This window comes from Dromiciops gliroides, chromosome 3 (assembly GCF_019393635.1).
Source record: "Dromiciops gliroides isolate mDroGli1 chromosome 3, mDroGli1.pri, whole genome shotgun sequence".
Lineage (NCBI taxonomy): Eukaryota > Metazoa > Chordata > Mammalia > Microbiotheria > Microbiotheriidae > Dromiciops > Dromiciops gliroides.
The window spans coordinates 227,544,720-227,572,473 of record NC_057863.1 but is presented as its reverse complement, the minus strand read 5'-3'; the positions used below and the strand labels follow the sequence as shown (position 1 = coordinate 227,572,473).

General features: G+C 38.4%; 1 protein-coding gene across 4 annotated transcripts in view; it reads left to right on the top strand.

Annotated features, from left to right (window-relative positions):
* The window catches only part of SHROOM2 (shroom family member 2), a 244,564-nt gene that overhangs the window by 165,701 nt on the left and 51,109 nt on the right, over positions 1-27,754 (top strand). Inside the window, exon 1 of one of the 4 annotated variants that reach the window (XM_043992675.1) lies at positions 26,802-26,819. The exons of the other annotated variants lie outside the window; for them this stretch is intronic. The gene's annotated coding sequence lies outside the window, so the exon portion shown is untranslated. Of the gene's footprint in view, positions 1-26,801; positions 26,820-27,754 lie in introns of those variants that run through there. 4 annotated transcript variants of the gene reach the window in all.

Genomic DNA, 27,754 nt, shown 5'->3' with positions numbered 1-27,754 from the left:
AACAATTTGGGGGCAGCTAGGTGGTGCAGTGGATAGAGCACCAGCCCTGGAGTCAGGAGTACCTGAGTTCAAATCTGGCCTCAGACACTTAACACACACATACTAGCTGTGTGACCCTGGAGAAGTCACTTAACCCCAATTGCCTCACTAAAAAAAAAAAAAAAAAAGGTAACAATTTGAATTTAAAATGGATCAATAACAATTTCTTCCAGAAAGAGAGGAGAAAGGAAAGCAAATGTTTCATTTCTTTAGTAGTTCCCAGAATATTCTGTTCATAAAGCTTTGTCAGTCAACAGTGAGCCAATCAACATTCATTAAGAGCCCTCTATGTGACAGGCAATGTACTAAGTGTTGGGGATACAAATAAGAAAAAGACAACCCTTTTCCTCAAGGAGCTTACAATCTAATGGGGAAGATAAACACACAAAAGGAAGCTGGGCAGGGGGGAGCTACTCAGTATTGGGGCACATAATAGGAAAGTCCTAAGTAGTACAGTGGGGTCAGAAATAAATTGATGGAGAAGCCCAAAGTGGAAATGGAAGCAAAGAAAACATTCATGTTTTAAAATTTGAATGAAGTGCTCCTGTAAGTTGAAATAAACAGTAGATTTCGGTCATCTTTTTTTCCTAATAGAAATAAAGGTAATTCTGAGAATAACCTATAGAGTGCCAGAAAATCAGGAAGACCTGAGTTAAAATTCATCCTAAGATACTTGCTAGCTTTGTGACACTGGGCAAGTTACATAACCACTGCCTGTCTCAGTTTCCTCATCTGTAAAATAGAGACTGTAACAGCACCTACCTCCCAGAGTTCTTGTGAAGACAAAATGAGGTATCTGTAAAGCACTTTGAAAACCTTAAAGCACTATACAAATACTGTTATTATAATTCTCACCATTCTTATTATCTTCATCTATGTATATAATTTCCTAAGTCATTTTGGAAAGGGTAGCATATTCAGTGATCGAGAATTTTAAAATAGAAATAATTTTCAGCTGAAGAAAAGTGTTTCCTTCCTTTTTTCTTAAGTTAAAATCCAAGTGTCTTACCCTCTCCCCTTCCTTGCTTCCTTTTCTGTATTATCTTCCCCTATTAAATTGTAAGGTCCTTGAGGACAGCTGCTATCTTTTTCACATTTGTGTTCCCAACACTTAGCACAGTGCCTGGCTCAGAATAGGCTTTGAGTAAGTGTTGATTGACTCACTATTGTCTGACAAAGCTTCCTGCACAGAATTTTCTGGGAACTATTGAGAAGATGTAGCATTCACTTTCCTTTCTTCTTTCTTTCTGGGAGAAATCATTACTCATTCATTTTGAGTTCAAACTAGTTTGAACCCAGGTAAAGTTACCTGTAGTTTCATAGATGGAACTAAAATGTCTGCAGTATTTTATACCATATGGATTTACTATGCTTGTTAATCTAAAGCAGATTTATATTGTATTTATCCTTATCCTCTTTCCCACATCCCTCTCACTCCATCTCTAGCCATTTTCTACTTTCTACTAAACACCATGAAACAGGCCATCATTATTCCAAACAACACAGTAAACATATATGTATCTTAACTCTTGTGATGTAAGATATATTTTTTCAAGGCCCATTTAATCATGACCAGAGTTCTAGAAGACTGGTGACCAAACTTGTGTCTACCAGCAAAATCAGCTTGTCTCCCAACCTTTTCAGGAAATTTTAGTGCCTTTAATCTTTCTATAGATTCCTTTTCCTGAGGCAAATGGAGTGGAGCCCACGTGAGCTCCAGATTCTGTCAGCCCTTCACTGCTACCCCTGGCCTAACCCTTCACCACCAGATTCTTGAACTAGTTTATTTAATATCAAAATAACATGTTCCCCCCAAAGATGACAAGAATCTAATTATAGTTTACTTCAGTGTACAATAATTGTAGCTCAAATTTTAAAACAATTGCAGCTGTAAAGACGGAGTCCTCCTTCATATCTTTTGCCATAAAACTAACAGCCAGGAGAGAATTCTCTTTCATTTGTTGGAATGAGCCCAGTTCTCCTAAAAAGTTCAAGTGGACTCCCCGACTCCCTTCAAAGAAGTATCAGCATTTGGCACTGTTGTTGTTTGGCTGGTGAGGGAGACAGTACAGAAGAGTCCTGTAAGAATAACTAAAAGCCCTAATTAACCTGAGGCTTCTGAAAATTATCAAGGCCATCCAGAACATCTTTTTTCTAAGCTACATCACGGAGATGCAAAGAATAGGCCTGCTCTGGGGATGGCTGGGATGGTGAGAACAGGGGATATAAGGAGCCCTCTTTTGCTGCTCTTTTCTGTTTCAAGGAGAATGAACTTCAGATTAGGAAGACTAGAACAGAAATGGTTAACAAGGAATCGAAAGCCAAGATGAATAGTAGGAAGACAATAGGAGAACACTTACTAAACAGGTCAAGTCCTAGGATATTGGTTTTTTTGTTTTTTGTTTTTGTAGGGCAGTGAGGGTTAAGTGACTTGCCCAAGGTCACACAGCTAGTAAGTGTCAAGCGTCTGAGGCTGGATTTGAACTCAGGTCCTCCTGAATCCAAGGCCAGTGCTTTATCCACCGCCACCTAGCCGCCCCCAAGTCCTAGGATATTGAAAGAACTGGATGTGATTGCTGAAAACACGGTCTGTGAACCATGAGGAATTATCACAACCAGGAGAGAGGAAGATGAGGAGCAGATGTTGCCCCAGGTTTCAAAAAAAGGAGAAGTGGGTGGATTCCTCAAACTATACAGTGGCAGGCTTAACATTGATTGCTGGAAATATTCTGGGATGAGTTATTTAAGTGAATTGTTTGTGAACCCTCGAAAGTGAAATTGGGATTCCTGATTTCTCCCAGGTTTTAGTGTTTCCTTCTCTCCTTGAAATCACTTAGTATTTGTTTTGTATTTCCTTATTGGTGAGTGTATGTGTTATCTTCTCCAGTAGAAGGTAGGCTTTCTTAGGGCAAGGGATGTTTCATTTTTGGCTTTGTAATGTCAACCCCTGCAGTGATAATGCTCGGCCATAGCAGATACTTAATAAGTGCTATCTGACTTGGCTGCATTAAAATTAAGTCACTCTAGGTCAGTCTTATTTCTTTTTCTTTTCTTTTTTGGACAGAGTTAGTCAATTGGGGGAATGCTTAGAGATCTTGACAAGGTATTTCACATCCTTCCTGTGATCTTAGTTGATCAAGTGGATAGATATAGTTTGGAAGGTAGTGCAGTTAGTAGGATAGAAATGATTGAACGAGCAGATCCAGAGGGTGTTTATCGAAGGTTTCTGTATTCACCTGGAAACCCCTAATGGTACATCGTTAAGATCTGTGCTTATCTATCATTTTCTCTGGCCTCAGACACTTACTAGTTGTATGATGTTGGAAAAGTCACTTAATTTCTATTTGCCTTTGTTTCCTCAAATAAATGGGATCATAATAGTGACAACCTCCCAGGGTTGTTGTGCAGACCGAAGGAGATAATATTTGTAAAGCACTTACCACAATGCTTAGCACATAGTAGATAATATATGTTAGCCATTATTATCAGTTACTTAGAAGCTATGTTAAATGCTTTTCTCTTTTCTTTTCTGGGGGGAGGCAATTGGGGTTGTGGGGACCAATTTTTAATTGGGGAATGCTAGCTAAGCTCGCCGCAATATTGGGGCAAGGAAGGAGACAAGCAGCCTCCCTCAAAACAGAACAAGATTTATTTTAACAAGAACGAACTTAAAAAAAAACCACACAAACAGGATCAGTAGGATCAAGAGAAAGGGGAAATAAAATGGGGAAAGGGAAATTATAATACCTGAAAAAATACCACCGCCCAGAAATCAGCTGAAAATATGCAGCAGAACACCTGTCGCTTTCCAGCTTCCACCTAGAATGACCAATTCTCCTCCCCCAAACCTAGAAACACCCCACACAGCCCCAGCCAATGGGATGGCCGCTCTGACAGTCACATGACTGCCCTCACTAGGCCTCCAATCATTATAATTTTGCCAGGCCCATGTAGGTGTCAGTGAGTGGTGTTGATGTGAGGTGCCAGAGTCCTGGCAACTGCTACAACCAGTGGGTGGAGCACGGAGCGGGTTGCGGAGCCCCAGGCCAGTGCACACCTAGGCATAAAAATCTCAAATAACAATTAATTCTTTATAGGATTAAGTGACTTGCCTTGAGTCATACAGCCAGTAAGTGTCAAGTGTCCAAGGCCAAATTTGAACTTAGGTCCTCCTGACTCCAGGGCCGGTGGTCTATCCACTGTGCCACCTAGCTGCTCCAACATGTTTATCAAAATTATAGGTGACCCAAAGCTAGAAAGGATAGCTTCTATATCAGCTCTCACAATTGGGATCTAGCAACCTCAGTAGGTGGGAATGGTGGACAGAATCTAACAAAATTAAAATTTAATAGGGATAGCTCTCTATATGATGTAGCATAGTGTTCTCAAATTGTGCTGCAGTGAAACCTGAAAAACTCCACTTGTTTGGTTTTGTGCGTGTGAACCCCATGTTGTTTGTTAATAGACATTGAAAATCATAATCTTAGAGAATTTTACTACAAGCATTCTGCCAAAGTTTTTTTTAAACTGGAGGGTTCTATCCCAATGGAAAAGTTTGAGAACTTCTGGCATCATGAATCAAAAGTTGGCTTTAAAATCAAGATGATTTAAATTGCAGCCCCATCCCTTGACCCATCCTGATCATGTGACCCTAGCTCATTGTTCACAGGCAACTCTTTGACTAAAAGGTACTGAGCAGTTGTCTAACTGCAGTGGTAAGAGGGGTTTCCTTACCAAGAGTTTATTATGCTTAATGAAATCACAAGTCTAGACAGAAAAGAACAAATCAAAGTGTTTTACTCACATTGAAAAAAAACCAAAACACCCAACCCCAAACCTCAACTGTTTGAGTATAGGGGTTTTTTGGGGGGGAGGGGAGGGAGATAAGACTTTTCCCATATTAGGGAAAAAAAACCAAAACACCTTGGTCTATCAAAGGACCACAGGCTAAACAAATGGGCCTTGTGATGTGATAGACAAACAACTGGCAGGATCTTTTTTACTTAGTGTTTCAAGAATCTCTGATTTCACTGGTATGAGTAAGCTCTCCACGCATGCATATACCATAGCCCTCTAGAGAAATTTAGGTACATCTAGAGTGGCTGAATCATTCATCCCAGGGCTTCTGGTCTGGTGATTAGCCCTTTTAGTAACTGGTTTTCAGGCTGTGCACCAAGGGTTGGTCAACGGGCTAGTAACTGAATCTTTTTCAGCTTGGGTGGGACCTGGGTTTATGCTCATACTGTATATGATTCCTTCCCCAGCTTTAAGAATGATTGAGGCCAAGCTAGAGAATAGAGGGGTGAGTAGCACTATAAGCAGCTCTCTAGTTGGTACTAACTATAGGTTGTTATTTTGGTGGAATAAGTGATGCAGAGCTTTTCTTGGGAGGATAAGGGGAGCATTTCAGTGACACGGTAGAGAATTTTGAGTTCATTGACAGTTTTTTGGGTGGTGGTAATGGTGGTGAAGAATTATGTCATAAACTAATAAAATTAATATACTTGAGTTAATATATGTGTAGAATGTTAGTTATGGAATATGAGGTCAGCTTTGTATCCATTGTGCCATGCTGCCTGTCATAATGGATTAGGGGGAGACATTTAGCCATATTAAATTTTATCTCATAATGTTCTTTCCTTCATTCCCACTTACTAAGATTTCTTTGAATCCTAATTCCACCATGCAATGAATACAGGATCCTCCTGATCTTTGTGTCCTCTACAATTTTGCTAAACACATCACATAGAAAACATCTAGTCCCGCCTTCTTATTTCAAAAATAGGGGACCTGAGGCCCCCAGGAGAGCCAAGGATAGAATCCAGACCTCTTTTCTTCTATTTTTCTTTTTTGTTGTGTTGTTTAAATATTTTCACTTGTCCAGCTTTTCATGACCCCATTTGAGGTTTTCTTAACCAAGATGTGGGAGTGGTTTGCCTTTTCCTTCTGCAACTCATTTTACTGTGTCAAACAGGTTAAGTGACTTGCCCAGTGTCACACAGCTACCAAGTGTATAAAGCCAGATTTGAACTCAGAAAAATGAGTCTTACATCACTGTAGGCTTGGTATTCTATCCACTGGACCACCTACCTGTCCTTCTGTTTTCTTACAGAAATCAAATATTTAGCAATGAAATACCAGTGCCTTAATGTATATTGGGCTTAATGAAAATGACCTTTGATATATAGGCAAAAAATGGCATCTTAAAAAAAATGAGTCACTGAGTTTCATCACCCTAGTTCTGTCAAATAAATCCATCTTGTTATGTTAGGAAAGTCCTTTAACCTTAAATTTCCTCACCAGTCAGTTCAAAATTATAATTCTGAGCATACTTGCCAGGATAATGATGCATCCAGCTCTCTTATTCAGGACCATAAGACAGAGTCTGAGCCTGGAATTTTTTAGTGGAGAATCCAGCATTCCACATAGTTTTGGCACAACTGTGGCATGCACAGAACTTTGAATAGTGAAATAACTCTTCATTGTACTTGAAGGGGGTTTCTTTTTTTGAGCTTATATACATAACCACAGGAATGACAATCCATGGCAAGAAGAAAACACTGCTATTTGTGGTAGTGATGCCCTGGTTTCCTTTAATTTCAAGTTCTTACTTTAAAACAAAACAAAGCCCAACAACAACTTTATCCCTTCTCATATTTATACCAAAAATGACTTGGAGAAGAAGGTCCAGGACAAGTCAGCATCCTTTGGTTTTACTTACTTGGCTTTATAATTTGGAGAATTTTCATATTGTGAGGTTATGGGTTTGAGGAGTTGTATCAGAGGTTAGAAAGTGTGGGAAGGTGAAAGAGGGAGAACAGGAGCATCACAGAACTATGTCAAGGAGTATAGGAAGAGCTTAAGGATAAGTAGAGGACGGCATCAAAGAGAAGAGAATGCTGGAAAAGAATTAAGCTGAAAAAGGAAAGAGGAAAGCCTCTCATTGGAAAATGGAAAGAAAAAGGGAATCTTTGGTTACTATAGTATTGAATAAAGAGATGAAGATTTAAAAAAAAAAAACAACAAACAAACAGAGGTTTGGAGCAGCTAGGTGCTGCAGTGGATAGAGTACCAGGCCTAGAGTCAGGAGGACCTGAGTTCAAATCTGGCCTCAGACACTTCCTAGCTGCGTGATCCTGGGCAAGTCAATTAACCCCAAATACCTCAAAAAAAAATAAATTTGTAAAAAGGCTTAATGATAATAATAATAATAGGTTTAATAATGAGTAATAATAGCATATTGATCATAGCCAGAGCTCTTATGTAGTACTTACTGTGTGCCAGGTTTTTACACACAGGAAAAGCTAAATGTTTTACAGTTGATGCCACCTGCTGGAGAGTTACTGTAGGAAAGCTCTGCCATGAGGAGAAGGTGCCTGAGGGCAAGCCATGCAGCCTTTACTTGGTGTCAGGAAGTGGCGTTTGCTCGTGGGTACTGTCAATCAAGGCTACCAGCCAATTAGCTTGGAGATGTGTGTGCATGTGGATAGGATGTTCCCAGTTTCACAGGAGGCTTGTGGGACAAAGAAGGGGCAAGGCTTGCTCTCGTTCTTTTTTGTGAGAACCTCAGGGGGGAGAGGAGCTGGAAATGCTAGCTCCCTGAGAGAGACAGCTGAATCTAGGCCTCTTTCTCTCTCTTCACCAAATTCTTATTGTCCTTAATAAGTGCTTAAAAGTTTAAACTCTTGCTAAAGCTTATAATTGATATTTTAGACAGACTAGCTAGAATTTTAGCTCCTTACAGAACTATAATGATTGGAGTGACGCCACCTGCTGGAGAGTTACTGTAGGAAAGCTCTGCCATGATGAGAAGGCGTCTGAGGGCAAGCCATGCGGCCTTTCCTTGGCTTCAGGAAGTGACGTTTGCTTCTGCTGCTCACACCACCTGAAAAAAAAGTCACTCTGGAAAAAACTGAGATTCCCCTCAGTGAGCGTTTACTCTTCCTCCCTCAAAAGGGGAGGTCCTTCAAAACTGCCTGTGGAGAGTGGTTTCTCCTCCTGACATCAGCAGCATATGCCACTTGGGGCAGGCCAGGTGTGGCCCCTCCCAATGAGTCAGCCAAATTCCAATAATCTTGCCACATTTCCCCCTTTGTTTCTTTGAGGAACAGAGGGTGTTTCCTTGATGAAGCCATAAAAAATAACAGAATATAATACCCTGTACTAGCAAACAATATGTTAATAACAATATAGAAAAGGGAGAAAGGAGAAATTTTGTCCAGACAGTTATCTCATTTAATCCTCACTACCTTGTGGTAGACAACGAAACTGAGCCAAGCAGAGACGAAGTGAGTTGGGTCGCATAGCTAGTCTGAGGTCACATTTGAACTCAGGCTTCCTGATTCCAGGAAGGAACTCTATCCATGGTGCCACCTAGCTACCTATTTATAATAATGTAAGGTTTTTAATGTCAGCTATTCATCAAAAATTTATCAAGTACTTATGTGCTAATCAATGGAGATAAAAGAGAGGCCCCCTAAAAAATCCTTTCAAGGAGCTTGCATTCTTCTTCTTCTTTTTTTTTTTTTTTTGCAATAGTGGTTGTGACTTGCCCAGGGTCACACAACTAGTGTCTGAAGTGAGATTTGAACTCAATTCCTTCCAAATTTAGGGCCAATGAGCTATCTACTACACCACTATGTTGATGGAAGTTATTATTATTGTTGTTGATGTTCTTCTTATTAATTATTATTATTATTTTCATTGTACTTCAGAACACCTGTGATTTCACTGGTGTAGAGACTCCCTTCTGGATTTTAATCACAACCCAGTCATATCTTACTCTGTGTTTTTGTCCCTGTCTTTCCACAAATCCTCCATTTGAAGATCCGTCCTATTTGCTTGGTCTTATAATATTTCATGTCTACCAGTGCAAAAGATGAATTTGGTACCTGCTGACTCTCACTTTGAGTGCACGACTGTCCCACATCATTTTCCACTTTTTAGTGCTTTTTTAAAAAAAAATTCTGTCTTTTATATAGTTTTCCCTCTTATTTTGGAAGTCCACTGAAGCTTAACTATACCCATAGTACATCTTTCCATTGCTCTGTTACCCACAGTTTTTATTGTTCTGAGATTGTAGTGTTTTATAACTTGAAGCTGTAATAACATCACTTAAAGGATATTAGTGTCTTTAAAAGGTGATCTTTTATTGTATTTTAGGTAGTGTTGGATCACAGGAAATAATGTCAGTAACGATATGCCCTTGGGCAAGTCAATTTTCTTTGTTTGACTCTGTTTTTTGAATTATAAAACTGGGAAATAGTAATATAATCTACTTTACACAGTTGTTCTGAGGACATAATGAGGTAATATTTGTATAGTGCTTAGCAAAATGGGTGGCACATGAAAGGTACTATATAAATTTTAATAATTTCACTCCTAGGCAGCTAGGTGGTAAAGTGATGGGCCTAGAGTCTAGGAAGACCCATCTTCCTGAGTTCAAATCCAGTCTCAGACACTTCCTAGGTTTGTGACCCTGGGGATAAGTAACTTAACCCTGTTTGCCTTAGTTTCCCGATCTGTAAAGTGAATTGGAGATGGAAATGGCAAACCACTCTAGTACCTTTGTCAAGAAACCCTAAATAGGGTCATGTCAGACAAAACTGAAAAACAACTGAATATAGTCATCACCATCATCTTCAATCATCATCATTCTCATCATTACTGTGCAGTTTCCCAAATATAATATAGTCTAATCTTTTTTTTTTTTTCAATTCTGGGCTCAGCTCATTGTCCTTCTGAAGCACCTGTCCAATGTATAAGTACTTAAGAGGTTATTTATTCAAATGTATGCCATAATCTGGACAATAGCATTTTTTATCCCCTTATTTTTTTTCTCTCGTGGATGAGTAGACTGATCTCTTCCATCACTATGGATCTCACCAGAGAAATTTTCTATTTATAGAGATGGGAAAATAAAGGCAGGTGTTAGTGGTAGTTGTCTTCCAGTATCTTTTTATGTTTTCTTGTTATCTTTCCCTCTTTAAGCCATCTAATAAATTATTCCTTGAGTGCTTTTAAAATTATATCTTCTACATCAAGGACTTCCTCTCTCTGTACACATTCAGTCAAGTCCATCTCATTTTCTTAAGTGCCATTGGTACTGAATTGGTGGGATCCAAATGTGGTACTTTCACTATTGGTCTATTGAAAATTGATTACAATAGAAATGCCAGAAAAATCTGTTTCATTTCATGTCCTTTTGTTGTATGCTCCTCATTTCAACTACAAATAGGCGAAGGGAAGAAACATTAAGTGTCTATTGTGTGTCAGACACTGCTAAAAATTTTACAAATGTTATCTCCTTTAATCTTCACAACAATCATGTGAAGTGGGCGCTATTGTTTTTTTTGTTTTGTTTTTGTTTTGTTTTTTTGCAGGGCAATGAGAGGTAAGTGACTTGCTCAGGGTCACACAGCTAGTGTCAAGTGTCTGAGGCTGGATTTGAACTCAGGTACTCCTGAATCCAAGGCCAGTGCTTTATCCACTGTGCCTCCTAACTGCCCCTGAAATGGGTGCTATTAATGATCTCCATTTTGGGTGATTTTAAAGAATGGAGGCCAAGATGTTGAATTATAGAAAGCACACAGGTGAGCTCTCCTAACATTCTTCTCCAAAAAATTTTAAAATAATGCCTCAAATCAAATTCTGGAGTGGCAGAGCCACTCATCTTATTGATCACAGTGAGATATTCTTCCAGACCAAGACAACTTTAGAAGATAGACACATCTGGCAACTTGTCAGAAAGAAAAGAAAAAATGTGATGGAGGAGGTAGTGTAGCAGTTTCAGAATTCAAACTATTTCACAATGTGGTAATCATCAAAACAATCTGGTACTGCCTAAGAAATAGAGTGGCCAAAAAAAAAAAAGAAAGAAAAAAGAAATAGAGTGGCAGATCAGTGGAATAAATTAGGTACACAGTACATAGTAGTAAATGACCCTAGCAATTCAAGCTTTAGGGGTAAGAACTCACCTTTTGACAAAAATTGCTGGGAAAACTGTCAAGTAGTTTGGAAGAAACTAGGCCTAGACCAACATTTTACACCATATACTAAGAAGGTCAAAAATGGATAAATTATTTAAACATAAATGGTGATATCATAAGTAAGCTAGGAATCATAGGAAAAATATATCAGATTTTTTGATAAGGGAAGAGTTTATGACCAAACAAGAGATAGACAGGGTTATGGGAAGTAAAATAGATAATTTTAATTACATGAAATCAAAAATCCTTTTCCCAGACAAAACTAATGCAGCCAAAATTAGAAGGAAATCAGGAAACTGAGACAAAAATTTTGCAGCAAGTTTCTCAGATAAAGGCCTCATTTCTCAAATATGTAGAACTGAACCGAATTCATAAAAATTAGAGCCATTCTCCAGTTGATAAAGGGTCAAAGGATATGAACAGGCAGTTTTCAGATGATGAAATCAAAGCTATCAATAGTCCCATGAAAAAATGCTCTATGTCGCTCCTGATTAGAGAACTGTATATTAAAATAACTCATAGATAACACTTCCTACCTATTGGATTGGCTAATGTGACAGAAAAGGGAAATGACAATGGTTAGAATGAATGTGGAAAAATTGACACTAATGCTTTGTTGTTGGAGTTGTGAACGGGTCCAGCCATTCTGGAGAACAATTTGGAACTATACCTAAAAGGCTATAAAAATGTATGTACCCTTTGATGCTTCAATACCACTACTAGGTTTATATCCCAAAGAGATCAAAGAAAAGGGGAAAGTACTTATTTGTACAAAAATATTTATATCAGTTATTTTTGTGGTGAGAAAGAATTGGAAATTGAGTGTATGTCTATCAATTAGGGAATGGCTGAGCAAGTTATACGGCATATTATTGTGATGTAATACTATTTTGCTATAAGAAATCATGGTTTCAGGGGCAGCTAGGTGGTGCAGTGGATAAAGCAGCAGCCTTGCATTCAGGAGGACCTGAGTTCAAATCTGACCTCAAACACTTGATACTTACTAGGTGTGTGACCCATGGCAAGTCACTTATCAAAAAAAAAGGGAAAGAAAAGAAAAAAAAGAAAGAAAAGAATGATGGTTTCAGAAAAACCTGGGAAGATTTAGCTAAAATGATGCAGAGTGAAGTAAGCAGAACCAGGAGAACAGGATACACAGTAACAGCAGTATTGTAAGGATAATTATGAAAGACTTAGCTTCTGTGTTCAAGACAATGATCCAGGCAATTCCAAAGGAACCATAATGAAAAATGCTATCCACCTCCAGAGAAAGAACTGATGAACTCCGAATGCAGATTGAAGCATACTTTTACTTTACTTTATTTTTCTTGTTTTATTTTGCGTCAGTTTTTTGCAACATGGTTAATATGGAAAATGTTTTGCATGATTTCACGTGCATAATTTATATCAAATTGTTTACCTTCTAAAGTAGGGGAGAAAGGGTAGAAGAGAGAGAAATAGTTTGGAACTCAGAGTTTTAAAGAATTGATTGTCATATTTTTTACATGTAATCGGGAAATATTTTATGAAATAAATAAAAATATAAAGACTCCATTTTGCAGTTGAGGCAACTGAGGCATACAGAAATTAAATGACTTGCTCAGGGTCAAGATAACTGGTCTGACATTGGATTTGAACTCACATCTTTTTGACTCGAGACCCAGTTCTCCATCCATTATGCTACCTCATGTCTTACCTCTAAGTATTAGCAGGGCGATCTGAATTCTGGGATTCAAATCAAACTCAATGCAGGCTCTCTTCTCCTTTAGTTGCTTTTTTTGGGCCATTTTGGGAGGCAGCCCTGCTCATAATCTTTTTTTTTTTTTTTTTAAGTGAGGCAATTGGGGTTAAGTGACTTGCCCAGGGTCACACAGCTAGTAAGTGTTAAGTGTCTGAGGCCAGATTTGAGCTTAGATACTCCTGACTCCAGGGTTGTTGCTCTATCCACTGTGCTACCTAGCTGCCCCCATAATCTTCTTTATTCTTCTGTCTACAATGATTTGCAAAATGCTTCTCCTTTAAACTTGTTTTGCCTTTGGTTGCTCCGTCTTTCCCCTTGGCATGGAAAACAAATACAAGGTTAAACAGTCAGTCAGGGACATTCCTGACTCATTGTGATAATTCCTGTGCAGTTCTCTTAGAAATGGTGATAGATGATGTTTTTATTTTGTCATTTTTCCACGAGAAATTATTATTGCTCTCCCAAATGCTATCCTTTGATGTCTTGAAAATGACCGTTTCATCTATTTTATCACTAAAACTCCTGCCTATCGCTATCTTAACTGAGTTTAAGCATTCCCATATCTCCCTTTTGTTTCTCTAAACATTTCTTAATTGCACACTGCCTACTTTTTTTTCTTTTCTTTTTTTTTGGGGGGGGTGGTGGTTTGCCAACTTAAATATCTTAAACTCACATAAAGTAATTCCAATTAAGTGGCAGATTTTTTCTTTTGTTTGTTTTTTTTGGTTTTTGTGGGGCAATGAGGGTTAAGTGACTTGCCCAGGGTCACACAGCTAGTAAGTGTAAAGTGTCTGAGGCCGGATTTGAACTCAGGTACTCCTGAATCCAGGGCCGGTGCTTTATCCACTGCACCATCTAGCTGCCCCAAGTGGCAGCTTTTTGGTATTTTTATCTCATTGTCCATTTTTCTCCTTATTTTCTTCATAGCTTGGTGTTTTGGTTTTTTTAAAGATATTGTATCATTTGCATATAGTCACTTAACTATAAGTAGTTTTTATTTTTAGAAGTCAGCTCCTTTTAGACTCTGCTCATTATTACTCTCTAAATTAATTTTTTCATTATTGATTTCACTCCCCCCATCTTCATATTAGTACTAAGTTCCTCAAAATAATTTGGCTCACCTATAGTATAGACAAATGTGTATATATGCACGTGTGTGTATATATACATATACATGTGTATGTGTACTGTGACAATTGGAGTGACACCCCCTGCTGGAGAGATACTGTTGAAAAGCTCCACCATAAGGAGAAGGTATCTGAGGGCAAGCCATGTAGCTTGGAAGGTCAGTTCCTTGGCGTCAGGAAGTGAGGTTTGCTCATGGGTACTGTCGATCAAAGCTACTAGCCAATTAGCTTGGAGCTGTGTGTGTGTGTGTGTGTGTGTGTGTGTGTGTGTGTGTGTGTGTGTGATGTTTCTGGTTTTCACAGGTGGCTTGTGGGATGAAGAAGGGGAAAGTCAGTCTCTCTCTCTCTCGCTCTCTCTCTCTCCCCGGGGACCTCGTGGAGCTCAGATGCTGATTCCCTGAGATAGATAGATGTAGGTACCTTGGCCTCTTTCTCTCTCCTCACCAAATTCTTATGCTCCTTAATAAATGTTTAAAAGTCTAAACTCTTGCTAAAGCTTCTAATTCATTGGCGACTACTCATTAGATTTTTAGACCGCCTAGCTAGAATCTTAGCCACCTTACAGACAGAAACTATTCAGAACCCTTTAAAAAGCAATGAGACCTCAAAAAGATAGAGACCTGATAGACTCTAAATGCAAGTTGAAGCATTTTTTCTCTTTATTTTTCTTGCTTTTTTTCATAACATGGCTAATGTGGAAATATGCTTCACATAATTTCATATGTATAATGGGCATTATGTTTCTTGCCTTCTTGATGGAGGGTGGGAGAGAATTTCAAGCTGAAAATTAAAATAATTGTTATGTAACTATATGAGCAGTATTCATATTTCTTTAGAAATCAGCTCTTTTTCAGACCCTGTTTATTCCATTCTTATATTATTGATTAATTCCCCCATATTAGCACAAAGTACCTCAAAATAATTTGCTCCCCTATAGAGTGACCCAGGTCGTGTGTGTGTGTGTGTGTGTGTGTGTGTGTGTGTGTGTGTGTGTGCGCGCGCGCGCGTGTATGCATACATATATTATGTATATATTTGGGGGGATTATTTAATATTTTATTTTCCCCCAATAACATGTAAAAATAATTTTTAACATTTGTTTCTTGAAACTTTGAGTTCCAAATTCTTTTCCTTCCCTTCTTCACCTCCCCACTTTATTGAGAAGGCAAACAATTTGACATGTTTGTATATATTTACTTTCTTTTTTTCTTTTTCTTTTTTTTTTTTTTGCAGGGCAATTGGGGTTAAGTGACTTGCCCAGGGTCACACAGCGTCTGAGGCCGGATTTGAACTCAGGTACTCCTGAATCCAAGGCCGGTGCTTTATCCACTGCGCCACCTAGCTGCCCCTATATTTATTTTCAAAGAGCAATGAGACCTCCACTGATAGACTTTGAGTGCAAAATAAATTAAACAGGAATTTTTAAAAAATAGCAATGATACGAGGACAGCTAGGTGGTGCACTGGATAAAGCACCGGCTCTGAATTCAGGAGGACCTGAGTTCAAATTTGGGCTCAGACACTTGACACTTACTAGCTGTGTGACCCTGGGCAAGTCACTTAACCCGCATTGCCCTGGAGGAGGAAAGACAATGAGACCTCTCTGTACCTTTTTCCCTTTTCTTCTGGAAACTACCAAAAACAAACAAACAAAAAACAAACCCATTTGGGTTCAAAATCAAGATAGTGCAGTAAATGTGGCATCTTGAGATTCTTCCCTTTTTTGGAGACCATCCTGAACATTTCCCATGAGAATGCTTTAACCTATTGCCTTATTATTACCATTACTATTATAATTTGCATTTATATAATCCTTTATGGTTTTCAAAGTGCTTTTGTTATGTGTCATCCCATATGATCCATAAAACAACCCTGTGAAGTAGCCACTATTATTGTCCTCATTTTACCAAAAGGGAGACTGAGACTGAGGTATGTTAAATGATTTGTCCCCAGGTGACTCATGTACTAAGTATCTAGGGCAAACTCATTTTCCCGGCCTCCCAGTGCAGTCCTCCACTCTTTAATCAACTTGGCCTGCTATAATAGTTTATAGCACAACTTCATCAGGAAGGAGCTTCCTGGTGATAGATGATAGTATGAATAACTCACATATTTGTAGTGATTTAAGGTTTGAAAAGTACCTTTCTAATAGAAACCCGATTAGGTTAGGTAAATATCATTATCCTCATCTTACAAATGAGGAAAATATGGCTCTGAAAGGCTTAGTAATTTATCTGTGATCACATAGCTAGCAAGCATCTGAGGTGTTTGGACTCCATATTTGTGGTTAAATTTGAATACATGTCTCCTGACTCCAAGTTCAGTCCCCTCCTCTCTTTACTTTTGTAAGATCCTAAGAAGCCTCTAAGAGCAGCTAGGTGGCTAAATGGAGCAAACAATAGGCTTGGAATCAGGAAGACTCATCTTCATGAGTTCAAATCTGGCTTCAGACACTTACTAGCTATGTGACCCTGGGTAAATCACTTAACCCAGTTTGCCTCAGTTTCCTCATTGGAAAATGAGCTAGAGAAGGAAATGGCAAACCACTTCAGTATCTTTGCCAAGAAAACACAAATGTGGTCACAAAAAGTCTGACATGACTGAAAAATGACTGAATAATAACAAGATGTTAGTGGGTGTTGTTCATGAAACTCAGGCATCGCTTAGGAAAAGCAACTATATTTTCAATTATTTGTTCTTTCATAATGCATATCAGATTTGTCCTTGCTATCTCCACTGCTACCACTCTGATTCAGGCCTACATTGTCTCATTCCCAGATAGTTGGGGTACTTTGGTAACTAGGCTCTCTGGCTCTTTTCCTGGTCCCCACATACCATGCTTATTTCTTTCTTTACAGATATCCTCTTCTCCCTTAAGTCTTAACTCCTTAGTGAAACAGATCAGTTCTACTTTATATTTCATTAGTAAGGGGTAGTGTCTACACAATTTTTTTCACTTGAAAATCCCTTTCTCTTGATTCTTTACCCCATTGACACTTTGTCAAACCTTTACCCAAAATTACTCCTATAATTTAACTCTTTGTTTCTTATTCATATACTGCTGAACCAGAGGTAGAGGAAATCATGTACAGATTTGTTAACTAATTTCAGTTGGCCCCTCACTGCATTTAGGCAATCATTTTATTTCTCCTTAATGCATTTTCTATCCTATTCATCACAGTCCTTGCTCCACACTTTTTCTTCCAAATCTCCCACAGCATTCCCTTCCCCCACCCTCAGAACTCATCTTTAATTAAGAAACTGAAGCTATTTGCCATCAGCACCTGCTTCTCACCTCTTTACCTTAAAATCCCTTGACATTATCCCTGATCATTGAAAAGGTACCCCTTCTCACCAAAATCAACCCCTCTGTGGATGCTCTTGACATTTAAAAAAAAAAACAAAACCAAGAAGTTTGCGGTGTGCTTTTGTTAGCCACTTAGATACTGTCAGGCCTTACAGAGGTAAGTGCAACAGATAGTGAATTTGGAATTCACTTGGAAGCAAATTTCCCTTTATTTATCATTATTTATTTGGGCAAGATATCTCTACAGTTATAGTTGACAGATTGGTATAAAAAATACAAGCTTCCACTGTGTTTGTTGTTGGTTGAATATGGGGGGCGGGGAGCATTTGATCCAGTAAAGTAAACTGCTACCAACTAGGTATTTTCCTAGTTGATATATTAAAAGAAGCTGATATATTACACAATCACACAAAATTCTTTAACAGATATAACCATAGGGATAACTTTGTTCAACCCTCTGATTATTAATTTCAAATGGGGCATAAAACAGGAAGGCAGATGCCACTTCCCATCCTGGGTGGTGTATACTTCAGAATGCAAATAGTAGTAGATTCTTAGAGATTATGAGGTTTTTCTGATGACAAATGTTATTGTACAGATTGCATCCAGCCTCAGAACATTGTGGAGTTCCAAGTCTCTCAAAGCAAGACAGCATGGCATATTGGATAGAGGTTGACCTTAGAGACAGAAAGACCAGGTACAAGTCCCATTCCTGATAAATATTGGCTCTGGGACTCCGAGGAAATCACTTAGCCTCTCATGGCACCAGGCAATTCTATGAGACCAAAATTTGGAGAATAGTTGCTGAACTGGATTGGAAAAAGGAGGTTCCTCACTCGTAGTTACACACACACAGACACAACACACAGACACAGACACAGACACACACACACACACACACACACACCTGTTCAAAGTATAATATGCACTTATTTGTGTGTATCTGAGATGTATCAGATAGGAACAGTACCTAATCTTGGATAGACATTGTATATGGACAATGAAATCAAGCCAGAATTGAATGAGGAAGTGGAATGTATTGCCTTTGTAAACATGTATAGTACTTTTAATGATCTTATGCTTTTCCTTGAAACAAAAGTCTATCTTTTAAAATTATGGTGATCTTTGGGCAATGTTGTATTAGTGTGAGTTATAGAATAACCCATTGTCCAAAGTGTTATACTGGAAGATTTCTCAAAGGGCAGTGTGGAGAAGAGCATGGTGGATCTGGGTAGGCTGCCACATATTACCAAGTCAACAAACATCAATTAAACATCTTCTATGTGCCAGGCACTGTTCTAGGTGCTAGAGATATGATAAGCAAAAATTAAGATAGTCTCTGCCCTTAGGAAGCTTATATTCTAAAGAGGAAAGACAACACATAGTAGTATTATAAAGGCATGATGAGAGTGAAGCATAGCTGTATAAGCCAAACCTTCATTCAGAGGAAGAACCCAGACTATCCATGCTTCACTCTTTGGATTTTGTCAGCATGCTCCTACACTACTGCTATGTGGTAAGGAACTCATCAATGGGAGAAAGGGGTTGCAAGGGCAGAGAGAGGAGTGAGGGGAAGCATGATAGCTTGAGAAATGGCTTAAAGATATATTGGTTGGAAAGGATGTGATCTGATTATATAGCAAGAATGAAGGATGCTAACATTATAAATGAAAACAACTGTGGAATACTTTTTTTTCTTTTAAAATTTTTTAACATTTTAATTTAAAGTTTTGAGTTCTAAATTCTGTTTTTCCCTCCCCTTCTCCCTTCCTGAAACTTTGGAACACTTAAGAACATAAATTAATGCAATGATTAATCCTGACTCCAGAAACCAGATGATGTAGTGTACCTCATATCTCCTGGCAGAGAGGCAAAGGAGTATAGGTACAGAATGATACATAACATTTCCAGAATTATCTATCTATGTGTGTGTGTGTATACCCACACCCCTCTACACATACATATACTTATGTGTGTGTATTTCACACATTTGTTTTGCTTGGATATATGTATTTGTTACAAAGGAGAGAGCTTTTTTCTGGAGAGGGTATAGTGGAGGAGGAGTGTGAGGGGTGGGATTGATAGTAATGCAAAATGAATACAAGAAAGAAAAATGTCTGTTAATGTCATATATATTGTGTGTGTGTGTGTGTGTGTGAGGGAGAGAGAGCGCACAATTGCAAAAGGAAGTTCATAAGGGATTTATTTTACAATATGCATAGTATTTTTCCCTTGCTTTACAGATCAGGAAATTTAGGCATGTGTAGATTAAGGTGATTTGTCCAAGGTCACATAGGAAATATCTGAAGTAATGTTCAAACCCAGATCTCTCCTAACTATAAATCTAGCCATCTTTTTTACAATGCCCCAAGTGAAAATTTTTAAGCTCTCAAAAAATGGAAGTCATGTCTACTTTAAGGTTAAAATGTATTTTAAAAGAAATATGACTGTATTTTAAATATCTATCAGTTAACCTTAGAAAATGTATATACACACATATTTACATTAAGTAATCTGATTTAATATTCATTAGGAAAATATTCTTTATTTCTTCCATTTTCTACTTAGTAAGATCCACCAGAGAGCTCCGGCGTTCCTCTGGCATATCCTTTGAGAACTCTGCCAGGGTCATCTCCAAGCCACGGTGAAACTCTGAAATCCCACTTTAGTGCAGGGAAGATTTTTGGAGTTGAGTAAAGAATTTTTCTTTGTTTTTGTTTTTAAATGGAAATCTCATTTAAGGCCAAATTTAGTATAGGGAGAGTTAATTGGGTGACTTGCCATAATATTGGGGTAAGAAAGGAGATTAATAGCCTCTTTAAAAACAAAAAAAACCCAGGTTTTATTAATAGGAACAAATCTACAACACAGGTGAAGTTAATATAGTTAGGGACAATGAAAAAGGGGATAGACAAACTCACCACCAGAACAGCATCTTTCTTCTTCTCTCCCATTTTCAAGAGAGCCCTCTCCTCCCTTCTCTCTCCCAGAAGCCCCCTCTCCCACAGGAAACAGGGCCATCCATATACACACACACACACACACACACTCACACACACACACACACACACTCACACACACACACACACAAACACACACAGCCCCAAGCTAATTGGCTGGCACCCCTGATTGACAGGACTAACAAGCGGTTCTACAAATGCAAGCTGGCCAGCTTCTGGATGCCGAAGATCACCTGACTTGTCTTCACCAGGCTTCTCATCATGGCAGGGCTTCCCAACAGTATAATTTGGCCAGGCCCATGTAGGCGTGCAGGTGTCTAGTGTGAGGTTAGCATGCACAGGCATGCGCCAGGGTTTCTAATTTAAGCCAAAGATGGGGTCATAGAAACCCCAAATCACAATTAATTCCTTATACTCATTTGACCTAATTAGCTACTAGAATATAATTAAAAGGCTAGGGAAATTTTAGATACTTTTCAAAGCTGAAATCCAAGCAAATACAAATCAGTTTTATTCACTGATCTTCTGAACAAATGTCACACTTTGCTACTTGCTGGATTTTCAATTTGACCTCAAGAGTGTATGTTATGTCCCACTGTACTAAGCACTCTTCTCTGCTGTACTTCCTTCAAAATTTCTCTTTGCCTAGTCATACCCATCTTTAAGGTAACCAAACTAGGTGACACAATAGAAAGGTGCTGGATTGGAGTCAGGAAGACCCAAGTTCAAATCCAACCTCAGATTATACAAAGATGTGATCCTGGGAAAATCATTTAATTTATTAACCTCAGTTTCCTCAGCTGTGAAATAAAGATGTTAATAGTAGCATCGAACTCACAGGATTGTCATGAAAGTCAACTGAGATAACATGTACAGTGCTTTGCAAACATTAAAGCACTATGTAAATGCTCATTATTATTAATATTGTTTAAATTCTGTCCAAATTATTCTTCAATTGACATCTGAAATACTTGGCCTTTCAATCTAGATGTAGACAATCAGAATTATCAAGGACCTGGGAGTCAGGTAAAATGAGTAACATTTTAAAAATAACGAAGCAAGAGCCAGCTAGGTGGCTCAGTGGATAGAGCACTGGCCTTGGATTCAAGAGGACCTGAGTTCAAATCCAGCCTCAGACACTTAACAATTACTAGCTGTGTGACCCTGGGCAAGTCACTTAACCCCAATTGCCTAACCCCCCAGAAAAAAAAAATAATTAAGCAAGTTTTAAAAAGAGAAAATCGAGATTAGAAAAGACATTATAGTTGTCTTAAGATGTTTGAAACGTCATATGAGAGGGAACAAATATGTTCTATGTATTACAGAGAATAGAATTTGGACAAGAAGATAAGTTTTAAAAGGAGACAGATTTTGGCATAAGAACTTTTTTAAAAATGTATTTAATTTTTTCTGCAATTACTTATAAAGATAATTTTAAACATTCATTAAAAAAGTTCCAAATTTTCTCCCTTCCTTCCTTACTTCCCCCCTCCCTAAGACAGTAAGCAGCTTGATAGAGGTTTTATATATGCAATTTTCATATTAGTCTTGTTGTGAAAGAAGAAACATAACAAAAGGAAAAAAACATGAAAAAAATAAAGTGAAAAATAGTATGCTTCAATCCATTTTCAGACTGTATCCATAGTGTGAGTAAATAGAACTCCTAAAACTTCTGGAACTCAGCGTTGATGGTGTGTCAAAGACATATTTTATTGTCATTCTCCTGAGAACAGGCCATTCTCTAGTGGAATGGGGCAACAAAATGGAGGTTCGAAAGCCTTTTTATCTCTTAATGCAACTGACCCCTCCCCTTCTTCCCCAATTACTCAAGGATTACAATCTGAGTGCCAAAAACTGGTGCCAAAAACTAACCAATTGGACTGCAGTGTAGCCAATGGGGGAGGCGACACAAGGATAACTCTTCAACTCCTCCCCCACATGACCAACCTAGGGTTTCCCTGAATCATGTGATTTTGTTGGCTGGGGGTGGGAGGAGGAGAGGTAGACCTTTAATGCAACTGAGAGGAGCCCAACCCCCATTTCCTCACAGGCGGTGAATAGCATTTTTCATGATGAGTCCTTTGAAATTATCTTGGAACATTATATTGCTAAGAATAGCTAAGTCATTAGCAGCTTATCGTACAATATTATTGTTACTGCGTACAATGTTCTGGTTCTGCTCATTTCACTTTGCATCAATTCATGTAAGTCTTTCCAGGTTTTTCTGAAATCATCCTGCTTATCATTTCTTATAGCACTATAATATTCCATTACAATCATATACCACAACTTGTCCATTGAGTCCCCAATTGATGGGCATCCCCCTTGTTTCTAATTACTACCATGAAAAGAGCTGCTGGAAATATTTTTTATACAAATAGGCTTCCCCTTCTCCCCACCCCCATTAAAAAAAAACAAACTCAACTCTTTGAGATATCAACCTAGTAGTGTTGGATCAAAGAATATACACAGTTTGAGTCCTTTGGGCATATTCATAAGAAAGAACCTTCTGATTACTAGAGCTGTCCAACAATGGAATGGTAAAATGTGCAGGTGGTGGCTGGGAGATACTTTCTTAGGATTACTGCTTAGAGCGAGCAGCTAAGGATTCTTCTGGCTCAGTTTTCTGATTCTCTTCCTCCAGATCAATTTTGCTTGCAGGGAAGTTGGATTTCCTTTTTCAGACATCTTATAGTATATCTGTCCTTATCCTTCATTTAAACAGTTATTGCATTACTTGGTTTCATCTCTTATAATGATGTATAAAACTTATTTGTGTTTCATATGGTGAAATTTCCCACCTGTTTGTCTTTCTCCAACAAGGTTGTAAAGACCTTGAAGATGGGGACCATGTCTTTAAATCGTTTTATTTCCTAGAGTATCTTGAATAGTGCCTTGCACAAAGTATGTACTCGTTAATACTTGAAGGTGTTTATTTTTTACCTACAGAGTGATAACACTGCATCAATTATTGAGTGCCAGGCACTATGTACGCCAAATGCAGAAAAACCTTTAGAGCAAGGATTCTTTACCAAGGGTCTATGAACTTTTGAAAAATACAATTTTTAATAAATATTTTTAATATACTTGCTTTCCTTTACAGTCTTATGGGGCATTTATTTATTTTGTGTTTGACAACATTCTTCTGATTAGGGGTCCATAGGTTTCACCACCCTGCCAAAGGTGCCCATGACACAAAAACAGTTCAAAAACCACTGGAAAAGTCTGCTGCCTGTAAGCCTTAAAGGAAAATTCCCATTAGCATATAAATTATGCTATTCTTATGATAATTATTTTGTTCTTTTTTTATGAGGCTTTTTCAATAGTATCAAAACAATTTAGCAATAAAAAGCAAATTTGCATGTAACTTATTGAAAACATTTGAAGTCATTATTAGCATGAATTTCCTGTCTTCATATTGCCATATTCCTGAGTGCCAGCCACCACCTGTTATTTGACACTTTAAGCTTCTACAAGGCTTCTAATTGGTGAGCATTCAGCACATAGAGCCTGGATTCAGACACACTCTCCTCCTCCCCTTCCCCTCCCCCACCTCCCCCAGCTTTTATTGTGCCATGTTCCTGTGTTCTAGCCTCTACCTGAGACCCAGCTCTCCAGGTTCTCAGACCCACTTCAGTATTCCCTCACCTTCCAAATGTTTTGATGTCATGCATACCTGTCTCCCACTTCTTACTTTGCCTCAGAACAGTAATCAAATCATCATCACCAAAATACTCCTCCTTGACCTAAATGTGCTATCTTTTTCAGAGTTTAAGCTCTTTAAGAACAGGGACCACCGTCTTCTTTTTATTTGTTTACCCAGCAACTAGCAACATGCTTGGAACATAAGTAAATGAATAAATGATTGAAGTTTAGTATGGGCAAAGCAGTATGCTAAACTCTGGGTTACACATGGAAACATAAGATAATCATTACTCCCAATTTGCTCATGTTCCAATGAAGGCTTCAGCTTTAAATCAGATGGAATGGACGATGTAGCAGCAAAACTAGTTAATATGCTTTTCTTTCATGTCATTTCCATTGATAAAATCAGATCTGATTTTGAGCTATTGTGCAAATTGTTGAACATTCTGATGTTGAACTATTTGACAGCACCAAAGACGTTGGTGGCAAGAACAATCTTTTCTAGGTCTTCAATAGCAACTGCAGGACCATTTGTTTTAATCATGAGATGCATCTTGAGAGAAATTACTTCCCAAGGTGATGGATGCAGGCACTGTGCTAGAATCATTGCTATTCCCCAGGCTCTTGGGTTCAGGGTCCTGAGATGTCTTTGGAAAAGTCTGATGGAAGATGGTGGTCAAGGTTGGCAGAGTGGCTTCCCTTGACTGGCATATGCTGCCTCTTGTCTCTCCCTCAGGGTATTTTTCTAGTTTAGATAGGCTACTTTGTCTTTCCTGTGAGTGGTAGTTGATTGGCAGATGGTGGATGTGAAGGCTGGTCTGGAAGCTGGATTAGTCATCAGGGTGGGACCAAGGGGAGAGGGAAGAGTAATATCATTCCCAAGTTTTTGTCCTTGTCTTTCTATTGGTCTCAGTGGTTCACTTGCTATTGCTGGTGGTGATGAGGAAAGTCAGCTCCTCCTGTACAATGTTTTCTCTTCTCAATGATGATTGCAATGGTTAGGCTGGAAGCCGGTGTGGTGGATTGAGGGAACATTGTTATGAGCCAAAGCTCTTGGGTTCAGGATGCTGGACTGGCTCCATTATGGTGGACAAGGTTGACTCATCTGGCGTATGATAACCTCCTGTCTCTTCCTCAGGCTACCTTGCTGCTTCAGATTAATAAAGGCTTTTCCATTTCATAATAATCATGAATTTGTAACTCCAACTAATTCTAGGCTCTAAGAGGGACACAAATGAAAGAAGGCATCCCTGCCTTTAAAGTTTAAGTTCTATTTTGGAAACTAAGATATAAAAAAATGGAAAGTTCAATAACAATGGACAGTGAGTTCTGAGAAGAACAATATTCATCTAAGCAGTTTTTGTGGATGAAATAGTATACTTTCTGGCTCTGGGTCTTTTCCCCCACTTTGTATTATTTCTTAGAGTTTTTTTCAGATTTCTTCATATTCCACTTAGTTAAATTGAGTAAACTTTTTAAAGCTCCTACTATATATGTTTGCTGCTGTTCCTGGCAATAGGGATACAGAAGTAAAACAGTTTTTCCTTCAAGGAACTGAGACATGTGCACAGATAGCGAAATGTAAAACATATACAAAGTTATTTGGTGAGGGCGAAAGCTCTAACAATTGCTGGCTGGGGGTGGGGCATTAGGAAAGATGATTATGAGCCAAGTCTTGAAGGGAATAAGAGATTTCAAGAAGGCTAAGGTGAGGAGGGAGTGTATTCTGAGCCAGAGGGATAAGCCTGTCTAGAGACAGAGAATTGAGAGATGGTAACTACATATAGTATTCTATTCATTAAAATACCAAAATTTATTCAACCATTCCTTCATTGTTGTAAAATTTTGTTTATTATTTGCAATAATAATTATTGTAAATATTTGGATTTTCAGGGGGTTTGCCATTAAACATAAAGCTGCTACAAATATTATGGAACAGATAGCTTTTGTCCCCCTTTTACACAACACTGTGTCTATTAGTAAAATAATTGGTTCAGAGGGTAAGATAATTTTTGTCACTTTTGTAGCTTACCACCAGATTGCTTTCCATAGAGATTACTTCCATTTTGTAATTTCTACCAGCAGTAGATGAATTTACCTGCTTTTCTCATTCCCATCAGCATTGAATTTCCTTATTTACTTAGATTTTTAAAGGAATTTATGGAGAGGTGGAGAAAATGTGGGAAGCATCATGAACAAAAAGTCCAAAGGTTTAGGACCTTAGGGGAAGCCAGTAGAAGAGAAGGCCGGCTGGCCACAGGGCTGGCAAAATTCTAGAAGCTGCTCCTATGTAGGGATCATTTCTAAATTGACTGGTCAGAGGTCATTTTTTAACATATATCTCCTACATCACTTAGCTCAGTACTTGGCACATACTAGGTATTCAATCCAACAATTATTTTAATTATGTCTAGTTTGAAATCTCTCCTACCCAAAAGAAATATTTTTGATTGGATTCATAATGCACCCAAGGGTACAGATTTGAGAAGACCCACTTATTCAGTATTTTCACTTTTTTTACACTTAATTTCACCAATTGGCTTTAATACGAAGTGAAAAATACCTATTAGATGCTGATAACAGGATGGTAAACTATGTATACTCTTCTAGAATTGGTGCAGTTAGAATTTAAAATATAATTTTCCCTTTTGTATTATAAAAAGGAAGACACACAAGCCATTTGGGGTTTAAAAAGACAATTTAAGCTTTGAAGTCTTTGGAGCTTTTCTCCACGAGGGCAGAAGTTCTCAGTGATGTAACATGGAATACAAACTGAGCCTTCAGTCATCAAGGTTAAAGTTGACAGAGCTTGCATGAACTTGTCAATCATGTGGTAGCAAGCAAAAACAAGCCAGCTGTTGTGAGGGAGGCATGGCTTTGAAAATCCTCTGTGTTACAGTCAATGAGATACAGAGGCTGAAACAAAATCCATTCTGTGAGGTCCTGCAACTCACTGCTGTGTTTGCAAGCATGCTGAGCTCTTGGATTCAGTAGACACAGAGGTGAGGAGCAGGTAAGGAGCTCACGCGTTTTACTTTCAAAGGATTGGGGCTGTAAATGGGAAACGAGGTTTAATCACCACTCGGCATTTCTTCGCTGTTTTGCCATCGTAACTAATTCTTCTTTTGTTCTCCTGTCCTTAAGTAAAGGCTTCCTGTCAGTTGTTCCCTTCAAAAACTGCCACACCACATTACAGTGGCTATGATGTGGGGTGATTTGCAACCATGTTCCTTGTTTATTGTTCTGCCTGAGGTTTCTGAAAATGAAAAATGATGCAGGTGGAAGTGTTGATTCTGGAGAAAGAGGGGGGTGCCAACCATTTTTGGCACCTTTTGTTTTCATAGTTGGCAAAATGTACACTGGAACTAGAAGGCAGTGCCTTTTGAAACTGTTTTCTGGGCTGAAATCTATAGTGCTGTTAGCTTCACTTATGTGACTGCTCTAGCTCTGGTATTTTTCAGCATTGCACAGTGTGAAATAGATTTCTGCAGAGCTAGCTTCCCTGCAGATTAGGCTCCCCCTCAGACTGGGTAAAGAACGCCAGCATCAGATGAAGACCTTTTCCCTTCCCTTTCCTTTCCTTTCTTTTTCTTTTTTACTATTAGCAGTAAGAAATAGGCATTTTGACTGTTGGAGCCCTGAATGTGAATATTGAAAGAATGGTGAGTCAGCAGCCACATCAGAATGGAAAATTATTTAAATGAAAGGTGTGCATGAGAATTAATTTAGAAAATATTGTTTGTATGAATCCAGAGCTTTGTGCAAGCAGGCTTTTTAACAAAAATGATAATGAGAAAATCAAATCACTGTAATTCTTAATGATTGCCTTTCGTTTTGTATTATAGCTGTTGGGTTCTGTTTCGTTTCTTCTATGTGAAAATCTGCCTAATGACAGTTTGAGGTCATTTAATTTAAAAAAATACACATGTATTTTTTCCTTTTATGTTC